Source organism: Malania oleifera, chromosome 6 (assembly GCF_029873635.1).
Source record: "Malania oleifera isolate guangnan ecotype guangnan chromosome 6, ASM2987363v1, whole genome shotgun sequence".
In the NCBI taxonomy this organism is placed as follows: domain Eukaryota; kingdom Viridiplantae; phylum Streptophyta; class Magnoliopsida; order Santalales; family Ximeniaceae; genus Malania; species Malania oleifera.
In genome coordinates, this window is record NC_080422.1 from 61,814,871 (window position 1) to 61,839,865 (window position 24,995).

The following is a 24,995-nucleotide window of genomic DNA, read 5'->3' on the forward strand; positions in this document are numbered from 1 at the left end:
TTTATATGTATACAATTTTATAGAATATCAGCCATATAGTATGATATTAGAAGTATGAAAATTAAAAAACTCATATATTACAATTATACTTTAAACTATGATAAATTCGAATTATACCGTATATTGATTTACCTTCTTATACAGTTTTAGCTATTGTCATTATTATATTTATGAAACTCAGTTACCACACACTAGTAATAGCATATTTCCTCTTACTGAGCGTTATCTCATCCCAGTGGTTTAATATTTTTCAAGTGATCCAGCTAAGCGAGCAGATCAGGCTTGCAGATAGAGAGATCTTTTATTTTGCCCTATTTATATGGTAAGTGTATTCAAGGGATTATATTTTTTAGCAAATGATACTGGAATTATGTGTAAAAATGTATATATATGGTTTGGAAACACTAAATTCTGGTATTATAAATATGGGTGTATGACTTTATGTTTTCCATTGCATAGGTGTGTCAATTTGAGTACAAGGATACCTCGATGCCCATCTTGGGCCTGAGATGTTATAGCAAGTATTACAGGGGTATCAGAGTAATTTATATTTTATATAGAAAAAGATGGTGTAATTTTTGGGTCGTTACAGTCCAAGCCTCATTCTCATGCTTCGTGAGGAAAGTACCTCCACAAGATTCATCTACCATAGCTCTATCACGCTCCGCTAATCCTTCATAAAAGGTTTGAACTAATTGCCCCTTAGGGACTTGATGTCTAGGGCATTTATGCAGAAGATCCCTAAAGCGCTCCCAAGTCTCGAAAAATTGTTCCCTATCTATTTGTGAGAAAGTAGTGATTGCATTCCTCAAGTGGTTAGTATTCCAAATGGGGAAGTACTTTTTTAGGAACTCGCGTTGCATGGTGGCCCAATTGGTTATCAAATTTGGCTCTAAGGAGTTCAGCCAACATTTGGCTTTATCCTTTAGAGAGAACGAAAATGAGCTCAATCAGAGGGCATCATCACCAAAGTTGGGTAGACGAATGGTGGAACAGATTTTCAGAAACTCATCGAGATGCTTAAATAGATTTTTAGTCGAATTCTCGTAGAAGTTGGGAAGCATCAATATCATAGAAGTCTTAATTTCAAATTATTCCAACTTGACATCTAGAAATAAGATAGAAGATGGCGAGGTGTATGCGTTGGGTGTAAAGTAGTCTCTAAGGGGCCGAAGAGGTTGCTCTTCCACCATAGGTCGGTGGGGAGCTTGAGGTTTTAGGTTATGAAAGGAAAAAATTGGTTGACATTCAGCCATGACTTTAGGTTTAGAAAACACGGCTAACTCTAGGCTAGAGATAGATTTCCTAATTGACCTACGAGATCTCTCAATCTCAGGGTCTATAGGCACTAACTCAATATCCAAAGAGGGCAAACCCAACATATAAAAATGTAACAAACAATCAAGACTTCAAGTATCAAACATAAATTAAAAACAAAAGAAAAGAGAGAAAAAAAAAAACACATAGTACTCTAAACTAAAAATTGGCTTAGTACTGTAATTGAGTCTCCGGAAATGGTGCCAAAATTTGGTAGGCTCGCCAAGGCTTGGGTCCTTAACTACCAAAGGTAATATTTATAACCTAACTAAGCCCAAGTTCAGTAGAACAAGGAGTAAGTCGGGTGTTGAACTTCAGGGACTAAGTGCAGTTGTTTACTAGTTCTAGCCTAATTTACTACGCAAAAGCAAGAATTGAAAGAAGAGTTTGGTGATGTTTCTATTAACTACAAAAGCAAGTAAATTATATTAACACTACTCCTAAAAAGCAAGTCTCAAATCATGAATCCAACGTAGGTTGTCGATCATGATAACTTTGTTTGGTTAGCTATCCGTATTAGGTTAAACAGTCAAGTGAGCCATTCCAGCTGCATAGGGTAGCAAGGTGGACCAATCGTTTGGAGCACGATCGAGAACTAGGGTATACCCTATCCAGTGAGCACGAGAACACCCTATAGGAATTGCAACCTATTACGTATAAGTGACTGAATCCCTAGCTAAGTTATCATATCCCTAGGATTTCATCATAATAAAAAAAAAAGTAAACATACAAGGAAATTAAACATGGTATTTAAATTGCAAAATTGAAATCAAAGTGGAGTAAAGAAACATGTATTGAAAACGACATCAATTACAGCTCGAAGGTCTGTCACTAGCAATCAGGATTACAATCAAGAACCAATTATCTATGCGGCATTACTAAGAACTCGAAGGTTGTCACAGGCCTTCGAAAAATTTGAATCCAAAACAAACATGGAATTAAACGAAAGTAGTAAATCCTAATCTAAATAGCAACCAACGACTCCTAAGGTCTGTCACAAACTAGAGAGGAGCTAAAAGCGAACCCTAATCACATATTTGAAGTTTGGTTTTATACCCAAAAGGGTTTGCAAGTATTTGAATTCAAATCAAGAATGTTTTGGAAAAAATCTCGCAAAGAAGATTCCTGGGCTTATACACTATCAATCAGGTAGCACCCCTGTCTTCCCCTGACATCCTAGTCGCATTGATGGTCAAACCTCTTGAGATCTCTACTTTAGTCAGTCTTTAATCAGACCACCTGGTCTCTCCTCAGGGTCTCTTGGTCGCACCAATGGTCGAACCTCTCAGCATCTTCACTTGAGTTTGAACTCTGAAGTCTTCATTTCATGACCTGGTCACCAGTTGTGTTTGCTGGTCGCACCATATGGTCGAGCAAGGTCTTCTTTGCTTTGATGAACTAAGGTTTTGGGAACATGGTTGAGCACCTGATTGAGCCTTATGCTTCCTAATTACTCCCTTGGCTTCTTGCATTGCCTAACTCCTCATTTTTAACTTTATTTTCTTGAAACATGAATAAACCATGCATAACTCTGAACTATCATAACAAAAGGTAAATACAAGATAAATAAGGACAAACCATAAATAAATGGGAGCCTAAAATAGTGCATTTTGGGGACACATCACAGAAATGCAGGTATTTTAATATCAGGTCAACAGTATCACAATATAAATGGGTATATGATGCAGGTGGAGCTATAAATTCAGGACAAAGATGACATTGTTCGTATTGCTTGGAGTTTCAACTCAAGAGACTAGCAAGATCATGGAGTGCCTAGGTGCACTATCAGACCACCACTCAGGTATAAATTTGGCACTCTAATGTTTTGTGCTTTCATTACTACCAGCAACAAGGTTCCTACTATTTTTCAAGTTGTCGCGCATAGCGAAGGGAAAAATAGGTGGATGAGTGTTATGGTATAGGAAATCTAAGTATTGCATAAGAATCAGATGCTGGAGTTGATGAGGCTTTTAGTGGGTAGGAGGGTGATAGGATACAAGGGAGTGATGTATCTATTATGTGTGAATGACATGTTATTGGTTGGGAAGGCTTTGATTGATACTTATTAGTTGGGAACTCTGTCGAAAGGTTTTGACATGAATATGTTGGGTGCAACCAAGTAGGGTCTTGGTTTGAAGACTTGAATAGACAGAGCTGCAAGGAGATTAGTATTATCTCAAGGTGGCTTTGTGGACAGAACTACAGGGAGACTTTGTTTGCCATCACATTGGATTCTAATCGATGTGAAATGTCTACTGCTTGGTACCCAAGGACACACTATGATGTCTAAAAAATGTCAAAGGTCCCCCATGATGGTGCAATGGGGTTTTTTGGCAGGCAACAGAGTGAACCATTAGTTATGAGATTTGTTTAAGACTATGCAGAGGGCTTTGGTGATAGAAGGCTTACAATAGCTTTTTTGTTTACTATTATGGGAAGGCCTTGATGGAAGCCTAGGGCAAAGTTTTCGAGTGTAACATCTAAAACAGGACTAGGGTAGATGGTAGATGACAAAGCTGCCATCGGCAAGTTCAACTAGCGTTGCTTGGACTTGGTGTTTGTCTTAAGTTGCTATATGGGAGGCAGTCTCAACCTAACGTCCCAACTTCAAGGTGAAGTAGTAGGCTCATGTTTTCGATTTTTTTGTAAGGGGCGCATATTCCCCAAGGTGGACATTGTTGTTATATATGACTCATATACTGAGTGGTATACATCTCAAAGGAAGAAAACATACAAGAAATCAAATATGTTGGGTGTAGTAGGGGGAAACCACCAACGGTTTGGCAGTAACCATCAAGGGTTTGACCAGTCAGTTGATGGAAACTGTGATGGTTTGGAGCAAGATTTCAAAAAATTTATATTTTGTCTAAAACCATCGACGGTTTGGCTCGGGACACCCAACACAAATTTTAAATTTTGAAAAGTGGACGTTAATATGGTTAGGGTTTGGAGGGAAAACCTCTGGAAACTCTATATATATATATGTCACATCTGATATATATAGAGGGTTGGTTGTTAATGGTTGAGAGTATTGTCAAGAGGGTTCTTGTATTGCTCTTATAATTTACACAAGAAGATAGTGATTTTTTTTTGTTTGCTCTCGTGGATGTAGGCATTGCCAAACCACGTAATTCCTTGTGTCTTTGTGATTGTTATTGATTTTATTAATTTTTCGTGGTTTTGGATTATTCGGTATTTTCATCATTAGAGTATTGCATTGTGTGTTTGATCCATTACATACAAATATATATTCCTTTGTACATATTTGGGGGTTTTACACAACATATTATCATTAATCTGGATAACATATAATAAAAAATTAAATTAAATTTCTTCCAAATCCAAAAAAATCAAACTCAAGCCTCAAAATCCATTCTCCGAAATACCATAAGACAATTTCGATGATTCGCCTTGTAGGACATCATAACAAATCCTACTTAAAAGATTTGGTAGGCCTATATACTACTAATGATTTTGTTAGAAGTACTAAGTTTGGGGCCTTCAACATAACTTTCTTCTCTACCTACCAATAGAGATAATAATATATAAGGTAGGCTAAACTAAGTTAGACAGATTGTATTAAAATAGGGCACACCAATGACATGAAATGGGTTTTGAGATGTAATTTGTTTTTATTCAATTTGTTGTTATTAGGAAGAAAAACAAATGTCTTTCTGTCTTGTGATAAGAAATTTGAAAAATAATAGAATGATGTTTATGAACTTTTATTGTACATTAGTTTCGCATTTCTTGTAAGCATTTATACTCATCAATGATTATTTGGAAGACCATCAGCAAGGAACGATTATTCCTCAATTTTTTTTTTCCTAACAATGGTAGTGTGCTTAAAAACATAAAAAAAAGTTAAGTGGAACCACACCAAAATCATAAACTAAGTAACAAAATTTTGCCTAATGAACAAACTTTTAATCCAATTGAATTCCAAATAAATTAAAAAAATTTCATTTCCTTTTAACCAAAACACATTTAACAAAATTTAATTTTTGATTCATACTGCTAATACACACCTGACATAGAAACTATATACTCATGATCAAAACCTCCTTACACAAAAATAGAAATCTAAAAAGGAAAAAGAAGTGAGATAAGAGAAAAAAAAAAATGAAATAAGAAGGGGATTTGAGATATAAAAGGGTGATGAGAAACTATAAAGGATAGCTTGTTTTGAACATCTAACAAAAGTAGACTTGAAGAAGTTGTCTAAAACATCATGCATCTTGGTGTGTTGTAATATGTGACTCATATGTTAGTGGAATGCATGTACAAAGAGAAAACATGGTAGAAAACAATAGATGCTGCTTTACAAGAGCAAATTGTCAACGATTTCCCTAAAATCATCGATGGTTTTTCCAGGTATAGACAATTATTTGACTATTTTTGGTGTTGTTACATCGACTGTTTGGTTTCGGCTTCAAACCGTCGACAGTATGTCTGAAATCATCGACGGTTTGGCTTGGTAACTTAGCGTTAGTTTTCAAATTTTGAATTGACAAGTTGGATAGGTTGGGTTTTTAATTTGGAAGGAAAACCTCTGGAAAAGTTATATATATACATGTTACATGTAATTCAGTGTCTTCAGACAAAAGATCATGAAAAATTCATTTTCATTTGCTCCCATGGATGTAGGCATTGTCAAACCACGTAATTCTTCATGTCATTATTTTATTGCTTTCATTATAATATGTATGATTACGTTATCTATATACTTCACTGCTAAGTGATACATTGAAAGCATTGTTTGTTTCCACTGCACATTAATTTGCACAACAAATTGGTATTAGTGCAATGTTGTAATGGCTTCTGGAATTTCTTCTACAAAGTTGATGTTTTTAAGTTTGATGGAATGGGAAACTTCGGACTATGGCAGAGAAGGGCGATAGATCTATTAGTGTAGTAAGGTATGGCGAACGCATTATTCGGAGGTCAACTAGAAGCATAATTGAAACAAGTTGGAAGGAATTGGAAGCAAAGGATGTGGTGACTATCAGACTTTGTCTGGCTAATGACATGCTATATCACATCATGGATGAGGAATTTCCTTCGGCTATTTTGCAGAAACTAGAAAGCCAGTATATGTCTAAGTCTTTAACAAACAAATTGTATCTTAAGTAGAAGTTGTATTCGCTTAAGATGGCGAAGGGTTTGTATTTGAACTAGCACATCACTGTATTCAATCAAATAAACAGTGATTTGATGGGGGTTGATGTGAAGTTCAAGGAAGAAGACAAGGCATTGATGCTATTGAATTCCATACTAGCGTCTCATACGTATGAAATTTGGTTACTACTCTAACATGAGGCAATGAAACCCTGGATTTGGAAGAGGTAACAAGCGCTCTATTTAATTTTCATCAAATGAAGAAAGCCAGTAATGAAATTTCATAAGGTGAAGGTCTTGTGGTAAAGGGTAACCAAGAACGTGGGAGAAAGGAGTTCCGGAATGGATCGAATAGTAATAAGTCTCAATCGTAAGACAATAAGAAGAAGGACATAAGGTTTTTTAAGTGCAAGAAAAAGGAGCACATAAAATTAGAGTGTCTGGAAAAGAAAAAAAGGGAATGCGGAGAATCAAGAGGGTTCTTCATAATTGGTGAATGTAGTTGAAGAAGGAAACTCAGAGAGCAGTGATGGTGATATGCTTTCTATTTCATTAGGGTTAGATCGCCTTGCGGATTCCTAGATCCTAGATTCGGTGTGTTCTTATCACATGGCACCAATTAAAGAATGGTTCGGCACCTATAGGTCAGTTAATTTAGGTTCTCTTCTAGTAGGAAACGATGCTTCATGCAAAATAGTTGGAATAGAAAATGTCAGAATAAAAATGCATAATGGTGTTATAAGAACATTATGTGATGTTAGGCACATAAAAAATCTATGAAAGAATTTAATTTCATTAGGCTCTTTGGATTGTAATGAGTTTAGTTACAAGTATGAAAGTAGGGTTATGGAGGTGTGTAAAGGCGTTCTACTAGTGATGAAGGGACATAAGTTAGCAAGAAATATTTATGCACTACTAGATACTATAGTTGTAGGTGGAGCTGTAGCCGTAGATTTTGAGTTAGAAAATATTGTTTTGTGGCATATGCAGTTTGGGCATATAGGTGAGCATGGGATGAAGGAACTTCATAAGAGGAATCTTTTGAAGTGTATTAAAACATATAGGCTGAATTTCTATAAATATTGTGTTCTTGGGAAATAGAATAGGGTTTAGTTTAAAACAACCACTCGCAAGACAGAGAGTATTCTTGACTACATTCATTTGGATGTTTAGGGGCCAGTGAGAGTAGCATCACAGGGAGGATGGTAGGCTCACCAAGGCTTAGGTCCTTAACTACCAAAGATAATATTTATAACCTAATTAAGCCCAAGTTCAGTAGAACAAGGAGTGAGTTAGGTGTCGAAATTCAGGGACTCAGTGTAGTTGTTTACCAGTTCTAGCCTAATTTACTACGGTGAAACAAGAATGGAAAGAAGATTTTAGTGACTGTTGGCCTAACAAGGCTTAATCTCATTTTGATGATAACAAATCAAGGTTACTTAACAAATCTATGTAAGTTTGTGTTTCAGGACATAAGTCTTTTTGTGAGCGTATTTGAAGAGCTTAATTTATTTGAACACTTAAAGTCATGAATCATGAAGGATATAAAGCTATGTGGGACATGAAGCTTGTTGAAGTAGTGCATAAAGCTCAGAAGACATATTAGAAGCTTCATAACATGAAGGTTTAGGCACTTAGATAGAATAATAAGATAAAATTCTCATATTAGTACTTCAAAATCCAATATTGAATGATTGAAGCTCCTAAGATATGTCATTGGACTTAGATACCTGATTTTATACATGAAAAATAATAACTCAAAGTCCAAATTAAGTTATCCAATACATAAATTAAAGTTGGGAACCAAAAATATTGAAAAACAAGTGTTGCTAAAAGGACAGGCGATTGATGACACTTCATCAGGTGACTATGGTGCTACAGAGTTCGAAAATATGCAAACAGAATAGGCACAAGAGAGTGACCTATTGTCTATAGTTGATTGACCCCTTTCTAACTTTTAGAATGCACTATTTTTCAAAGAGCACAGGAGACTGACGCTTCAAGTATAGTCGACAAATGTGTATTTTTAAATGAGTTACAGTGCTAGTCTTGTTTCCATGTCTTACTTGATTGGTTTCCAAATTAAGAGAAAAATTTAGGAAACTTTTTTGAAACCTTAGTGTACTATTTAAACATCATATTCTTGCACATTTTGGTAGGAAGAAAACACTACGGAAAAGAGAATGGCACGCACATTTTTTTGGTTATACTACTGCTGTGTTCTTGCTGCGGACTAATGATATTCTGATTTGTTCTTTCGAAACTTACACTCGTAAATCAGATTTTTGGTGATATGCTTTCAAGTTTCAACTTTCATATTGTTTATTTGAAGTATTTTTTATTCTAACGTGTATAAATATGCTCATTTGAGGAGCTTTATCTTGTACAAGCCATTGTTGCTTTGGTTTTCATGTTTTGACAATTTAGGTATTGTGAATCGTTGCCTAGCGAGAGGGTTGTTCTCGTTAGATAGGTGAACTCCACCTTGAATGGAGATAGGTTGTAACTTCAAATGGTAATGAAGTTAGGAAAGGAAATCCTCATAGAGAGTTGCTTGAGGCAAGGACCTAGGCTGCAGTCGAACCTTGTAAAAATAATGGTGTTCAGCTTATTCTTCCCTCAACTTTTAATTTATGCAAGATATAACCTGTGTGCATGATTATACTTTTGTCAAGAACTGAATGAATATTTAATCTTGCTACGTTTAGAATCTTGCTAAGTATTGAATAGTGCTGAATATAAACTTTTGCTGAATATTGAATAGTGCTTAATATAAACTCTTGCTGAATATTAAATCTTGTTGGATATTTAAGAAAGTGCTGAACATTACTGTTGCTGAAGATTGAAAATTAATTTTTGATTGAAACATAGTCTTTCTGGTTGTATGCTAGATTAAGAAGTCAGAATAGCAAAAGTTTTATAAATCCTAGATTAGATCAGCTGAAGTTAAAGAGTTGGTAATTAATCATATTATTGAAGTATATTTGTTAAGGTAAACCAACTTTCAATACTGAAATCATTTTCGTAAATCTCCCTGATTCTAGCTGAAAATCATATTCTGAATAAGTGCTTAATTGAATATATAAATTCTTTATTTCATATTGTAAATTCAGATTGTGCATTGATTTTTACATTCATATCTAGGACTTCTTATTTGTATAGCATAATAACTAAATAGAAATAGTATTTGTGAAATTGTTAGAAGTTAAAGTAAGTAAGGGTTGAAGTAAATAAAAATTCCACAAACAAATTTTAAATAACCCAATTCACCCCCCTCTTGGGAATACATCATTATTTCAGCAATGTTTCTATTAACTACAAAGGCAAGTAAATTATTGTAACACTACTCTTAGAAAGAAATTTTCAACTCATGAATCCAAAATAGGCTGTCGTTCACTATAACTATGTCTGATCAGCTATCCATGCTAGATTACACAGTCAAGTGAGCCATTTGAGTGGCATAGGGTAGCGAAGGTGCACCAATCATCCGAAGCATGATCGGGAACCAGGGTATGCCTTATCCAATGAGCACGAGAACACCCTGTAGGAACCATAACCTATTACATATAATTGACTGAATCCATAGCTATGCTATGCTATCCCCTAGGATTACATCAAAATCAGAGAAGTGAATATGCAAGGAAATTAAAGACCTAGCATTTAAATTACAGAATTGAAATCAAAGTAGAGTAAAGAAACATGTATTGAAAATGGCATCAATTGCAGCTCGAAGGTCTATCACTAGCAATCGGGATTACAATCAAGAACCAACTATCTATGTAGTAGTACTCAGAACTCAAAGTTCGTCACGGGCCTTCGAAGAATTCAAATCCAAACCCAACATGGAATTGAAAGGAAGATGTAAATCCTAATCTAAAAGGCACCCAAAGACTCTCAAGGTCTATCACTAACAAAAGAGGGGCATAAGGGGAACCCTAATCACATATTCGAAGTTTGGTTTTATACCCAAAAGGGTTTACAAGCATTTGAATTCAAATTAGGAAAGTTTTGGAAAAAATCTTGCGATGAAGATTGCTGGGCTCAGACGCTGTCAACCAGGTTGCACCCTTGACTTCCCCTGGTCGCTCCTTGGTCGAGACTCTTGGGAATTCTTGGGTTCAATCTATAGCCTTCCTTGACCTAGTCGCGCCTAAAGGATCTCCTGGTCTCGCTGATGGTCGAACCTCTCAGGATCTTTACTTCAGTCAGTCTCTGATCAGCCGACTTGGTTGCTCCTCAGGGTCTCTTAGTCGTGCCAATGGTCAAACTTCTTAGCATCTCCACTTCAATATAAACTCTGGAGTCTTCATTTTGTGACTTGGTTGCCCTTATGTTTGTTGGTCGCACCACATGGTCGAGCAAGGTCTTGTTTGCTTTGATGAATAAAGGCTTTGGGGACTTGGGTGAGCACCTGATTGAGCCTTGTGCTTCCCAATTACTCCCTTGGCTTCTTACATTGCCTAACTCCTCATTTTTAACTTTATTTTCCTAAAATATGAACAAACCATGCATAACTCCAAACTATGATAAGAAAGGGTAAATACAAGATAAATGAGGACAAAACATAAGTAAATGGGAGTGTAAAACAGTGCATTTTAGGGACACATCACAACCCCCAACTTATATTTTTCTAGTCCTCGAGCAAAGAAAAACTAAGAAAACTATAAAAGATAAACAAACTCCTATCTACTTCCTCTTTTGTGGGAATCACGATTGCATTTATTGTATGCAACATGGCTTTAAACCCCAAGGAGACCCTAGTGGATGAATTATAGTCTCATGAGGGTTTCTAGGGCGATACCCACAAACACCAATCTCAATTTACATTAAATAGGATCAACAAGCAACACAATCATGTCATTTCACATATAGGAATATAACCTTATTACAAGCAGGCTCCTCCACACATAACTTAACTACAGAAAACTCTGAAGCAAGTCACTCATACAAGTCTCAACAGTGTATAGCCATCAAGAAAGTCATAACTCATAAAGAATCAACCAAAAATTACAATTCAGAGTTAATATCATCATATAAATTCAAGTATAAATAGACATATAATTGCAAGACATATGTAAAGTGAATGATTCATCACATTCGGGTCACTCTCAAACACCTACAGAATGGTCTTCTTGACTCAACCTCATCAGTATACTCTCGAAAACACTCAAGAAGATGGGGTCACTCTTGTATGTGAGGAGATACATCATAATCAAACATCTCACATACTTCGAAAAACCAACAACGAAAATGGAGTGGACTTGTCTCATGGGAATGGAATCCAGCGTATTATCGCAGTGTCGGGTCCTTCACCCTAAATCCTTCTCACCTAGTTGCCATATCATACCAATACCACCCTAGATTGATAATTCACAAACCATACATGAATACATCATATGCACCGGAAAACCGAAGAAGCTTCATACATGCAGGGATATGGTGTGTTATGCCCCTAGCTTGACCATTTTGTTTTTGGAGTAGGTATTCTATGTATTTTTATCATTTCTCTTTCTCTCTTTTCTGATCATTCGTTTCTTTATATTTTTCTTCCATGGGTAGCTAGGACAATCATGACAACATATGTCATCTTTAAGCTACTGATAGGAAACTAAGCTAAAAAAGGGAGTTCATGAATTATGTTAAATAAAAGAACCCCTTTTGTTGTAGAACCCATACATGTAGCATTTGATGAAGCTAACCCATTCTCTTATAAACCTACCGATGTTGACGATATAGAAATAAAAAAATAGTCTAGAAGATCTAACAATTCATGAAATCAAGGATGAGAGCAACCAAACCAATATACCATCGAATGATAACTCTTTAGAACAATCATAATTTCCTAAGGAATGGAAATTCTTGAAGAATCACCCTAAGGATCAAATCATAGGTGAAAATGGATAGTACCCTGTTTATAAAATCTAAGATCAACGATATGCTCATCATACGAATCGACGTTGATGATATTATAGTTGGTGCTATGAATGAGGAGTTATGTAAATAATTTGCTACAAGCATGCAAGATGAATTTTAAATGAGCATGATGGGCGAATTGACGTATTTCCTTGTTCATCAAATTAAAAAATCCAAAAATGGAACATTCATAAACCAATCAAAGTACATAAAGGACTTGCTCAAGAAATTTGATATAGAAGGTGGTAAGTCATTGGAAACCCCAATGAGCACTTCTATCAGCCTAGACAAAGATGAGTAAGGAAAACTGGTAGATGTAAATACTACTAAGGCATGATATTATGTTCATTGCCTGCATGTGTGCTAGATTTCAAGAAACACCTAAAGAATCTCATCAAATAGTTGTTAAAACAATCTTAAGGTATTTGATAGGTACTATAGACTTAGGTTTATGGTATCCTAAAGACACAACTTTTGAAATGATTAGCTATTTGGATGCAAATTACGCTGGATGTAAAATAGATCGTAAAAGTACAAGTGGTACTTGCCACTTCTTTGGATGTTCTCTGGTATCTTGGTTTTCCAAGAAAAATAATTTGGTGGCGTTATCCACTGTTGAAGCTGAGTAAGTTGCAGTATGTAGTTTTTGCGCACAAACGTTGTATATGAAACAACAACTCAAGGATTTTATTTGAGAATATGCGGCTATACCTATTAAGTGGGATAATACTAGCACCATAAATATATCCAGAAATCCTATATCTCACTCAATGACAAAGCATATTGATATAAGATATCATTTCCTTAGAGATCATGTGCAAAAGGAGGATATCATTTTTAAATTCGTAAACACAGATGAACAATGGGTGGATATTTTCACTAAACCTCTTTTAAAGGACCAGTTCATCTCAATACAACGAGAATTAGGTTTATTACATAGTAGAGAAGTGGTTTGAGAGGGGGAAATTCATTAAAATGAGTGTTTGACTCAAAAGAGCAAGTTACTAAAAATTTTAGAAGGACGGACAACTTATCCTTCACTCTTTGTTGATTGAACAACTACTAAATTGTGTATCTTTTAAAGTTCAGGAACTTCAAGCGAACTGAATAATCGAGATCAGTCAACTGAACCACTACTAACCTGTGAGTTTTTGAAACCCATGACAGGTCAGTTAACTGACTGCTTCAGGTTAGGCACATGAATCGCATAGATATAAATACATTTTGTTCATGAAAACCTTAATTTTTTGAAACCTCTAGCACCTAAACACTGTTCTCTCTTATTCTCAAGGCTCATCTTCCACTTCTTAGTGCTCTCTCACTCCATTTGAACCACAAAACTTCCATTAAACCTTCATATTTTGCCTATTTCTCATGATTTTGAGTAGATTTAACCGAATATCATTTCCTCAAACCATGCCAAGAACTAAGACAAAGGCCAGCTGAAACAAAACCTTAGGAAATGACAACTCAGAAGCTATTCAACATTGGCTTGTCTCTCTTGCAGCGAGGAGAATATACTGAGAGCATATTAGATCCACAAAACCTATCCTCGATAAGGTTTTGGATGTTTCATTCATATAAAAGAACTTTCCCAACATCCTACAAATGTTTAATGCCTTAGGATGGGAGAGATTCATTGCATATCAACCTAGGGACATTTATCCTGACTTAGTGTGTTTTATGCCAATATGGAAAAGGGTGAAAAAATGTATATGACCACTATAGTAGATAAGGCTTTTGCACTCACTCCACAAACAATTGCCACTAGATTTAGGACCCAAGCTGGTGATTTTGAATGTCCACACCTGTGACAATCTTAGATCATGGCACAAGAATTAAATCCAGAAGAGTTCTTACCTTTAATTATGAGTGAAGAACCTGCCTATTTTAGTCACCCTCCATTATATCAACAACTTACCTTTGAAGCTCAGATTATACATATCCTCATTACTCCTAACATTCTACCTAGGGTAGGGTCTTGTGACCATCTGTCATATTTAGACTTTTTTGTAATGTGGTGTCTATATAAAGGGAAACGTCTGGATCTGTCAAGCCTAATCCTAAAGTGGATGATCTCAAAAGAAGATGCAAGGCGAGAAATTCCTCTATATGGAGAAATTCTGAACCTAATCTTTGATCATCTAGGAGTTACCAACTCATCTACCTTGTTTATTAAATGCACTCAATATGATCATTTTTCCTCTACTACGGTAAAACTTATAGGATACGAGAAGTATCGAGACCATGGATGGATACCTAAACCTAGTAGAACTTCTAGAGGTGATGCAGGACTTTAGGCAAATCAGCAACCAGATCAAAATCCATAGCAGGTTGCACCACCTACACCAGCAGTACCTAGTACTAATGCCCCTTTGTGGTTTATTAATTATCACCAGCATATGGACTCACAACTAAGTAAATTTCGTGGTGATATGAATACAAAGTATAGCGCACTCTAGTCCAGTTTAACTTCATTCGATCAGCGGCTTAGGCTCATTCAAAGTCATATTGGTGGTTCTTCCACTTCAAAAAGGAAGGCTCCCATGGAGGCGAGCTTGGGCAAGGACAATGATAATGAGGAGGAGGAGGAAACATATGATGGGGGTGATGATGTTGCAGACTAGATGCTCATTTTTAAATTCATTTGCTAAAAACACTTTGGATTGTAATATTCAAATACTTAGTAATTGTTTTTTTTTTTAACTTCTTTTACTTTTCTTATCTTTATTGCTTTCACTCTGATGGGGATCAGCCGGCCTTACCCATCTCGTTTGTAGATATGGTGACACGTGGACAACCTCTAGATGTCCATTTTTGTTCGTAACTATTTTGGGTATACATGGACTTGTTCGAAGACTACTTAAAGACTTTCGGTATGAGAAAACCCCAATTCATATTTTGAAGCAAGTTCGAATCCAAGAACCATGTGGGCCTCACACAGGCTTGTGGGCCCCACATGGTTCTAAGCTTCCTTTGGCACATGCTTGAGTCCTATATTTACTTTCTAATAACGCAAGACAACTAAGCTTGCATGTGTGAGAGCATTTATTATATTAGGACTTAGTAAGTTGTGAGGGCATTTATTATATTAGGACTTAGTGCTTTGTTCCCATACTTTGTCCACCCCCCCATGCTTTGTTCCCATACTTTGTTCATATACTTTGTCCCCCCTGTTAGCTTTACCGTGATCCCAAGAGGGGAGTGAATTGGTATTTTTAAAATCTATCCCCTAGGTATTCCTCCTAACAACAGTATGTTCCCAATCTTATGGTCAATCTAGTGCAAGTAATATCAGAAATTAAATAAGGTAGTTTAACCAATTACACGAGCACCAGAAAGTAGTAAAGATAAGGATGACACACAGATATGTTATCAAGGTTCGGCCAACTACCTATGTCCCCACCTTGACTAACCAGTAAAAGGATTATCACAATAACTTGCTCACTTAAACGGGTGGAGCGGCACCTATACAAACCAGGTCAAATTAACACAAGGCTGACCTCAATCTTTACACCAATCCTTACCGAACTAGATTACCGCCCCCTCAGGCCATGCCTGGAATCTCTCAGATATACAATCAAAAGGTACAATATAAGGGTGCTTTCATGTAAAGCAAATTTGTACCACAAGTGCGCACAATCACAAACACCACAGATGATTTAAAATGTAAGCTCAGTGTGGTCTAGATAGTTCAACTCTCAAATATATTTTCTATCAGTGTAGCACGTATGTGAGAGTGTCAACGACAATCTGTGTATTTCAAGATGTTCAATCAAACACGCTCACACAAAATATCAAGCAAGCCTCAAGAGTATCGAGAATATCTCAATCACATAAATATGTATATGCTTGGACTTGCAATATATATATGATCTTTGTTTTTAGCAAAAATATATGAGTGAATGAATATTGCAACAAAGATGTTTCACCTTAAAAACAAATATCTCCTCAAATGGTTTTCAAAATAAAGAGCAATAGATATATGTAAATGATTTTGAAAATATTTCGCAACCAAAAGAAAATGTCAACTTCTCAAGATGTTACAACGAATATGCAATCTTAGAAGATCTAGTGAGGTCTTCTTAGGATGAACTTATCAGCAAAGTCTCCTAAGAATCCTTTTGGGTTTGGCTCTCAACAAAATGAAACAATCTCACAGCAAAGAGAGAGCAAACCTTTCAATCTAAACACTCAAGAACACTTACAGACGATTTAACAACTTTTGAAGGTAAGCTAGAGTGTATTTGGAAAAGTACGAGTAATGAGAAATATTTTGCTTGAGAGAGAATTTGATTTTCTATTTTTGCTAATCTATATTTAATTCTCCCAAATGAAAGAGTATATATAGACATACCAAAATATTTTACCGTTGGGGGCCTATTAGGGATTGTTAGAAAAGTTAAATGACGTTTAAAGCATTTTAACCCTATTTAAAAAATTTAACTGCGGTAAAAAATAAGGTGTAACCCGAGAGGACCAGTTGACCAGAACAAGTTCGGTTGACTAGGGGAATTTTGAACTAAGGGCTCGGTCAACCAGGAGAGGGCGATTTCTCAATTTTTTGAGGTTCGGTCGACCAGGCCATTTTGAACTGGCTGGTTCGGTCAACCAGACCATTGGGAATTTTCCTGAGGACCCTCGCTCGACCAGGTAGTTGGTGTACAAACCTGGCTCGGTCGACTAGATGGTCAAACTTTTGACCCCAGGGGGTTTCGGTCAACTAGGGCTTTTTTGAACTACCTGGTTTGGTCGACCAGGTGGTCAAAATATTGACCAAAGAGGGTTTTGGTCGAATAGGGGCTTTTTGAACTATTCTAGTTCGGTCAACCAGAACCTTGGTCAATTAGTTGACCCAGGGATGTTTTGGTCGACCAGATCAAAATGAACTGACTTGGCTGGTCGATCGAAAGTGCACCATGTGTGCATTTCGGTCTCGTTTTGAAGCATACAAACCCTATTCAGGTGCCTAAAAAATATATGTGTAAATGTGTGTGCCTAGAGTCACTTAGGGTCCAATTTTAAGACACGGAAAAAGTCCAGTGTTGGTCGACCGAAGGGTAAACCCTAAGGTCTTTCTAAGGTCACTTTTAGGTTTGTATCTGGTTTGAGCTTAGAAAATAAACCAAACATGTGATGTGTGTGCTTATTACAAACCAGATACCCTAATTACTATTACAGACAAATTTCACTACAAAAAATATTACAATCAAGAGCATGAATTTGTCTTCAAACTTTGAGCTTTCACGTGTCATTAATGATCTGCTAATATAGACCTGCACATGAACTAGATATTTATTAAATACAGGAGTATTTATCATTATCAAAACCAGGTGCGACCTATAAGGTCAACATTCTCCCCCTTTTTGATGTTGACAAATACAATTGGCTAAATATAAGGTTAAGCCCAAGAAGGCTCCCCCTCACAATATGCATCCAATTTATTTTTAAACAAACCCATTAATTATTTTTGCCCCTTTCCATCTCCCCCTTTTGGCAACAGCAAAAATGGCCATTTGAATTAAAGTCCTAGGCAATGGGTGATTATTAAATTTATACAAGAATAGTTTTGGAAAGAATTTTTGAAAATTTTGGCAGAGTGCCATTTGTAAATCGAACTTTCCAAAAAAAACTGTATAAGTGTAACCTGTTTGAGTTGAAATTTCCTAGCAATTTATCCACAACTACTCAAACAGTTCAGTATGGTCCAATACTTAAATATATACGTTCAAGATGATCATTTAATGGACAATTTGTGCATCTCAGATGATAATCAATATAAGCATGTGAAAGAAATATAAACTGTGCATACAATCAATAATTAACTTTTCACAGAGTCTCAAGCAGGAAGATAAGTCAACAATAGAATTAGTTGCTAAGACTTGAAAAGTTCCCATGAGAAGAGCTCCCCCTAAAGTTATGCAAGATATGAGACATTTAAGTTTAGGAAGCTTCTCTGCCATGCATTAAGCCTAACTCACATCTAATTTGTATGAACCTATCCTCGGATAGTGGTTTAGTGAATATATCGGCCCACTGTTCATTAGTGCATACAAACTCAAGAGCCACATCTCCTTTTTGCACATAATCATGAAGAAAATGATGTCTAATCTTAATGTGTTTAGTTCGTGAATGTGAGATAGGATTTTTAGAGATGTTGATTGCACTAGTATTATCACATTTAATTGGTATTGTTTCATAATGCAACCTAAAATCCACAAGTTGTTGTTTCATGTAAAGAGTTTGGACACAACAACTTCTAGTTGCAATATATTCAGTTTCGGCTGTGGATAAGGCAACTAAATTTTGCTTCTTGGAGAACCAAGAAATAAGAGATTATCCTAAGTAATGACAAGTGCCGCTAGTGCTTTTTCTATCAACCTTACTACCGGCAAAGTCAGCATCAGTTTAACTAACAATCTCAAAGGTAGTATGCTTAGGGTACCACAATCCTAATTCAATAGTCCCAAATAGATACCTAAGAATTCGTTTAACAGCTTTTAGATGAGATTCCTTAAGAGCAGCTTGAAACCTAGCACACAAGCATACACTAAACATAATGTCGAGCCTAGTAGCAGTGAGATATAGGAGACTTCCAATCATGCCACGATATAGTTTTACATCAACAAGGATTCCTTGCTCATCTTTATCAAACTTTATGGAAGAGTTCATAGGTGTGCCAAGAATTTTACAATCTTCCATATTAAATTTCTTTAGCAAGTCCCTAATGTATTTAGATTGGCATATGAAAGTTCCATGATTAGCTTGCTTAATTTGTAGACCTAAGAAGAAACTAAGTTCACCCATCATGCTCATTTCAAACTCACTTTGCATGCATTTGGAAAACTCATTACACCAACTCATCATTAGTTGCTCCAAAAATGATATCATCCACATAGATTTGAACAATGAGCATATCATCATTTTTGGATTTGAGGAAGAGTGTAGTGTCAATTTTGCCATGGGTAAAACCATTTTCTAGTAGAAAACCACTAAGCCTCTCATACCAAGCTCTAGGAGCTTGTTTCAATCCATACAAGGCTTTAGACAACCGGTGAACATGATCGGAATATTTATGATTCTCAAAATCGGCTGGTTGTTCTACGTATACTTCTTCATTAATGTAGCCATTTAGAAAAGTGCTTTTAACATCCATTTGAAACAATTTAAAATTTTTAAAAGCATCAAAGGCAAGTAACATACGAATGGCTTCTAATCTAGCAACAGGAGCATATGTTTCATCAAAGTCAATCCCTTCTTGTTGGTTATACCCTTGGGCCACTAGTCTAGTTTTATTCATAGTTACTACCCCATTCTCATCTTTCTTATTTCTATATACCCATTTAGTTCCAATGATAGTGTTCTCATTAGGTCTAGGAACTAAGGTCCACACTTTACTTCTTTCAAATTGATTAAGCTCTTCTTACATGGACATCACCCAAGATTCATCTTCTATGGCTTCTTGAATATTTTTAGGTTCTTCTTGGGATAAGAAAGCGGAATGATTCACTATATTTCTCAAGGAGGATCTTGTGGCTACACCATGGGATGGTTCACCTATGATTTGATCTATAGGATGACTTCTAATGTATTTCCAATCTCTAGGCAACTCCTGATTTCCATTTTCATTATTTCAAGTGATTTTTCATTTGCTTCTTGATTTTCACTTGCATTATTTTCAATTGACATTTTCTCTAAGCATTTTCTAATATCAATATCATCTTCATCATCTTTATTAGAAAATGGATTAGACTCATCAAACACAACATGAATAGATTCAATCACAGTTAAGGTTCTTTTATTGAAAACTATATACGCTTTATTGTTAAGTGCATAACCTAGGAAGATGCCTTCATCAAATTTTGAGTCAAATTTTCCTAGGTGTTCATTATCTCTAAGCACAAAGCATTTACAGTCAAACACATGAAAATAGGAAATATTAGGCTTATGGTTGTTCCACAATTCATAAGGGGTTTTATTAATTGATGGTCTAATTAACACCCTATTCATAACATAGCATGTAGTATTAATAGCCTCAGCCCAAAAATATTTAGGTAAGTTATGCTCATTCAACATAGTTCTACCCATTTCTTGCAGTGACCTATTCTTTCTTTCTACTACACCATTTTGTTAAGGTGTCCTGGGTGCAGAGAAGTTATGTGATATGCCCTCTAAGTCACAATATTTTTCTATGCTTTCATTTTTGAATTTTGTGCCTCTATCACTTCTTATGTGAGTGATTTTATATCTCTTTTCATTCTGAATTCTCCTCCAAAGTTTGGTGAATTGTTCACATGATTCATTTTTATGCGCAAGAATTAACACCCATGTGAATCTAGAAAAGTCATCCACAATTACAAAAGCATAAGATTTACCACCAAGACTTTGCACGGAATTAGGTCCAAATAAATCTAAGTGAAGCAACTCCAAGAGTTTACTAGTAGATATGAATTTCTTTTTCTTAAAACTAGATTTTGTTTGTTTACCCATTTGACATGCATCACAGATTTTATCCTTTACAAAAGATATTTTAGGCAAACCTTTAACCAATTCTTTTCTAACAAGTTTAGACAATAAATCCATGCTAGCATGTCCTAAATGTCTATGCCACAACCAACTAGCTTCATTTATAGCAGAAAAACATGTTACTTGTTGTGAAGCTAAATTATCAAGTGAGGTAGTGTAGACATTTTCATGTCTATCAGCAGTAAAGAGCACTTTGTGGTCCGTTTTATTTTCTACTATGCATTTGTCATTTTCAAAAGGTACTTTATATCCTATGTCACACAACTGACTTATGCTAAGTAGATTATGCTTCAATCCATCAACCAGTAAAACATTTTCAATAGTAAGAGAGGAATCCTTACCAACCTTACCTACCCCGATGATGCGTCCTTTGGCATTGTCCCCAAATGTTATGTAGCCTCCATCCTTGGGAACAATTGATGTGAATTTGCCCTTATCGCCGGTCATGTGTCGTGAGCACCCACTATCCAAGTACCACTTGTCCTTGGAGGAGGACGATCTTAGGCATACCTGCAAAATATGCTAGATAACTGATGCTGGTCCCTAAATTTTGTTGGGTCCACGGGGGTTAGTAGAAGGATCTCCCTTAACTACCCATATCTTCCTAATTCTAGCATACTTATTTCTAAGTGGACAATCAAATTGGATGTGACCAATCTTTTTACATTTAAAACATTTCAATCTACACTTAGGTTCTTTAGGAGGAATATGAGATTTTGACTCACGTGTGAAATGTCCTAAGTAAAGATTTGGTCGTCTAACATTTTCAATGCCATTAAAACCAAGACCTTCTTTACTTAAGGAGTTTCTTTGTGCACCAAGTAATTTTTCAAAATTTTTTTTGCCCTTTGTGAATTTAAAAATAATTTTGGAGCAATCCTCCAATTTCCTCTCAAACTCAACAATAGTAGTATCCTTTTCTTTTAAAATAGATGCATGAGAGGTTTTTGCCATATTAAACAATTTTGACCAATTTTCACATTTTTTTTTCAAATCATTATTCTCTTTGGTCATTTTGCCAAGCAATTTTGAAACACGAATATATTCAAATTGTAATTCTCTAAATGTAGGCATGCTGTCAAAATCACAATCATCAGATGAATAATAAGAGGATGATGAACAAGAAGACAATACCTCATCCTCGTGTGCCATCAAGCACAGATTAGCGACCTCCGTGTCACTATGATCTGAATCCGAGTCGCTGCTGCTGAATTGGTCCCATGAAGTCCCAGCCTTCATGGCTTTCTTCATTTTCTTAGCTTCCTTTTTCAGCAGTGGGCAGTCAGGTTTGACATGCCCCACCTTGTTGCAGTTGTAGCATGTAGGAGCATTTGATTTTTCCTTTCTTTTGCTAGACTCTCCCTTCTCATTAGTGGAGTCCCTGTACTTCCTAAATGGCTTCCGGTTCTTACTGAAAAATCTGCTAAACTTTTTAGTTAGCATGGCCATTTCATCATGAGTGTCAGATTCACTACACTCACTAGATGTGTTATTAGATGCTTTTAGTGCAGTCACTTTCTTAGCCCTGTTATGCTCATTAAGTCTTTCATTTATGGACAATTCATAAGTGATTAAGGAACCTATTAGTTCATCTAAGCTCATGGCTTTAAGGTCCCTACCCTCAGCAATGGTCGTAGCCTTGGCTTCCCAAATAGGAGGTAAGCCTCTAAGGATCTTCCTAATCATCTTATATGTGGGATATGTCTTTCCTAATGCATGCAGTGAGTTTATGATGTGTGTGAATCTAGTGTACATGCTCTAAATGGATTCACCTACATTCATCCTAAAAGCCTCATACTCACCGGTCAACATATCTATCCTACTGTCTTTCACATCTCTAGTACCCTCATATGTAACCTCTAACTTATCCCATATTTCTTTTGCAGTAGAACATGCCATAATCCTGTTAAATTCATTTACATCAAGACTAAAGTACAAAATATTCATGGCAGTGGCATTAAGACTAACAGCTTTCATATCATCATCATCATAGTTATCCTCAGTTTTAAGAACCCTAGCTGCACCCTCAATTTTCATAGGGACATAGTTTCCCTTAGAGACAATCCTCCACACCTTCCAATCAGTATTCTGAAGGTAGACACGCATCCTCTATTTCCAGAAGGTGTAATTAACACCACTGAAAATAGGAGGTCGTGTGGAAGATGGTCCCTCAAGGAAAGGGGTCACGGAGTTATGAGCCATATGTGATTTTTTCGCAAAATAACAACTAGCCTATGCTACGTGGCTCTGATACCAATTGTTAGCTTTACCGTGATCCCAAAAGGGGAGGTGAATTGGTATTTTTAAAACCTATCCCCTAGGTATTCCTCCTAACAGTAGTATGTTCACAATCTTATGGTCAATCTAGTGCAAGTAATATCATAAATTAAATAAAGCAGTTTAATCAATTACACAAGCACTAGAAAGCAGTAAAGATAAGGATGACATACAAATATGTTATCGAGGTTCAACCAACTGCCTACGTCCCTGCCTTGGCTAACCAGCACAAGGATTATCACAATAACTTGCTCACTTAAATGGGTGGAGTGGCACCTATACAAACCAGGTCAAATTAACACAGGGCTAACCTCAACCTTTACACCAATCCTTACCGGGCTAGATTACCGCCCCCTCCGGCCACGCCTGGAATCTCTCAGATATACAATCAAAAGGTACAATATAAGGGTGCTTTCACGTAAAGTAAATTTGTACCACAAGTGCGCACAATCACAAACCCCACAGATGATTTAAAATATAAGCTCGATGTGGTCTAAATAGTTCAACTCTCAAATATATTTTCTATCAGTGTAGTACGTACGTGAGAGTGTCAATGGCAATCTGTGTATTTCAAGATGTTCAATCAAATGCACTCACACAAAATATCAAGCAAGCCTCAAGAGTATCGATCAGTAGAATATCTTAATCACATAAATATGTATATGCTTGGACTTGCAAAATATACATGATCTTTGTTTTCAGCAAAAATATATGAGTGAATGAATATTGCAACAAAGATGTTTCACCTCAAAAACAAATATCTCCTCAAATGGTTTTCAAAATAAAGAGCAATAGATATCTATAAATGATTTTGAAAATATTTCGCAACCAAAAGAAAATGTCAACTTCTCAAGATGTTGCAACGAATATGCAATCTTAAAAGATCTAGTCAAGTCTTCTTAGGATGAACTTCTCAACAAAGTCTCCTAAGAATCCTTTTGGGTTTGGCTCTCAACAAAATGAAACAATCTCACAACAAAGAGAGAGCAAACCTTTCAATATAAACACTCAAGAACACTTACAGATGATTTAACAACTTTTGAAGGTAAGCTAGAGTGTATTTGGAAGAGTATGAGCAATGAGAAATATTTTTCTTGAGAGAGAATTTGATTTTCTATTTTTTCTAATCTATATTTAATTCTCCTAAATGAAAGAGTATATATAGACATACCAAAATATTTTACCGTTGGGGACCTATTAGGGATTGTTAGAAAAGTTTAATGACATTTAAAGCATTTTAACCCTATTTAAAAAATTTAACTGCGGTAAAAAATTAGGTGCAACCCAAAGCACCGGTCAACTAGAACAAGTTCAGTCGACCAAGTCTCATATGGTTCGGTTGACCAAGGGAATTTTGAATTAAGGGCTCGGTCGACCAGGAGAGGGCGATTTCTCAATTTTCTGAGGTTCAGTCGACCAGGCCATTTTGAACTGGTTGGTTCGGTCGACCAGACCATTGAAAATTTTCCCAAGGACCCTTGGTCGACCAGGTATTTGGTGTACAAACCTGGCTCAGTTGACCAAATGGTCAAACTTTTGACCCCAGGGGGGTTTCGTTCGACTAGGGCTTTTTTGTACTACCTGGTTCGGTCAACTAGGTGGTCAAAATGTTGACCAGAGAGGGTTTCGGTCGACCAGGGCTTTTTGAACTATTCTGGTTCGGTCGACCAGAACCTTGGTCAATCAGTTGACCTAGGGATGTTTCGGTTGACCAAGTCAAAATGAACTAACTTGGCTGGTCAACCGAAAGTGCACCAAGTGTGCATTTAGGTCCCATTTTGAAGCATACAAACCCTATTCAGGTGCCTAAAAAATATATGTGTAAATGTGTGTGTCCTAGGGTC

At 36.2% G+C, this 24,995-nt stretch overlaps 1 non-coding gene across 1 annotated transcript; it reads left to right on the plus strand.

The window, feature by feature from the left end:
- Positions 1 to 708: 708 nt before the first annotated feature.
- LOC131159011 (small nucleolar RNA R71) lies at positions 709 to 814 on the plus strand. Its single transcript, XR_009137625.1, has one exon. It is a non-coding gene; the product is annotated as a small nucleolar RNA R71 (small nucleolar RNA).
- The last annotated feature ends 24,181 nt before the right edge of the window (positions 815 to 24,995 follow it).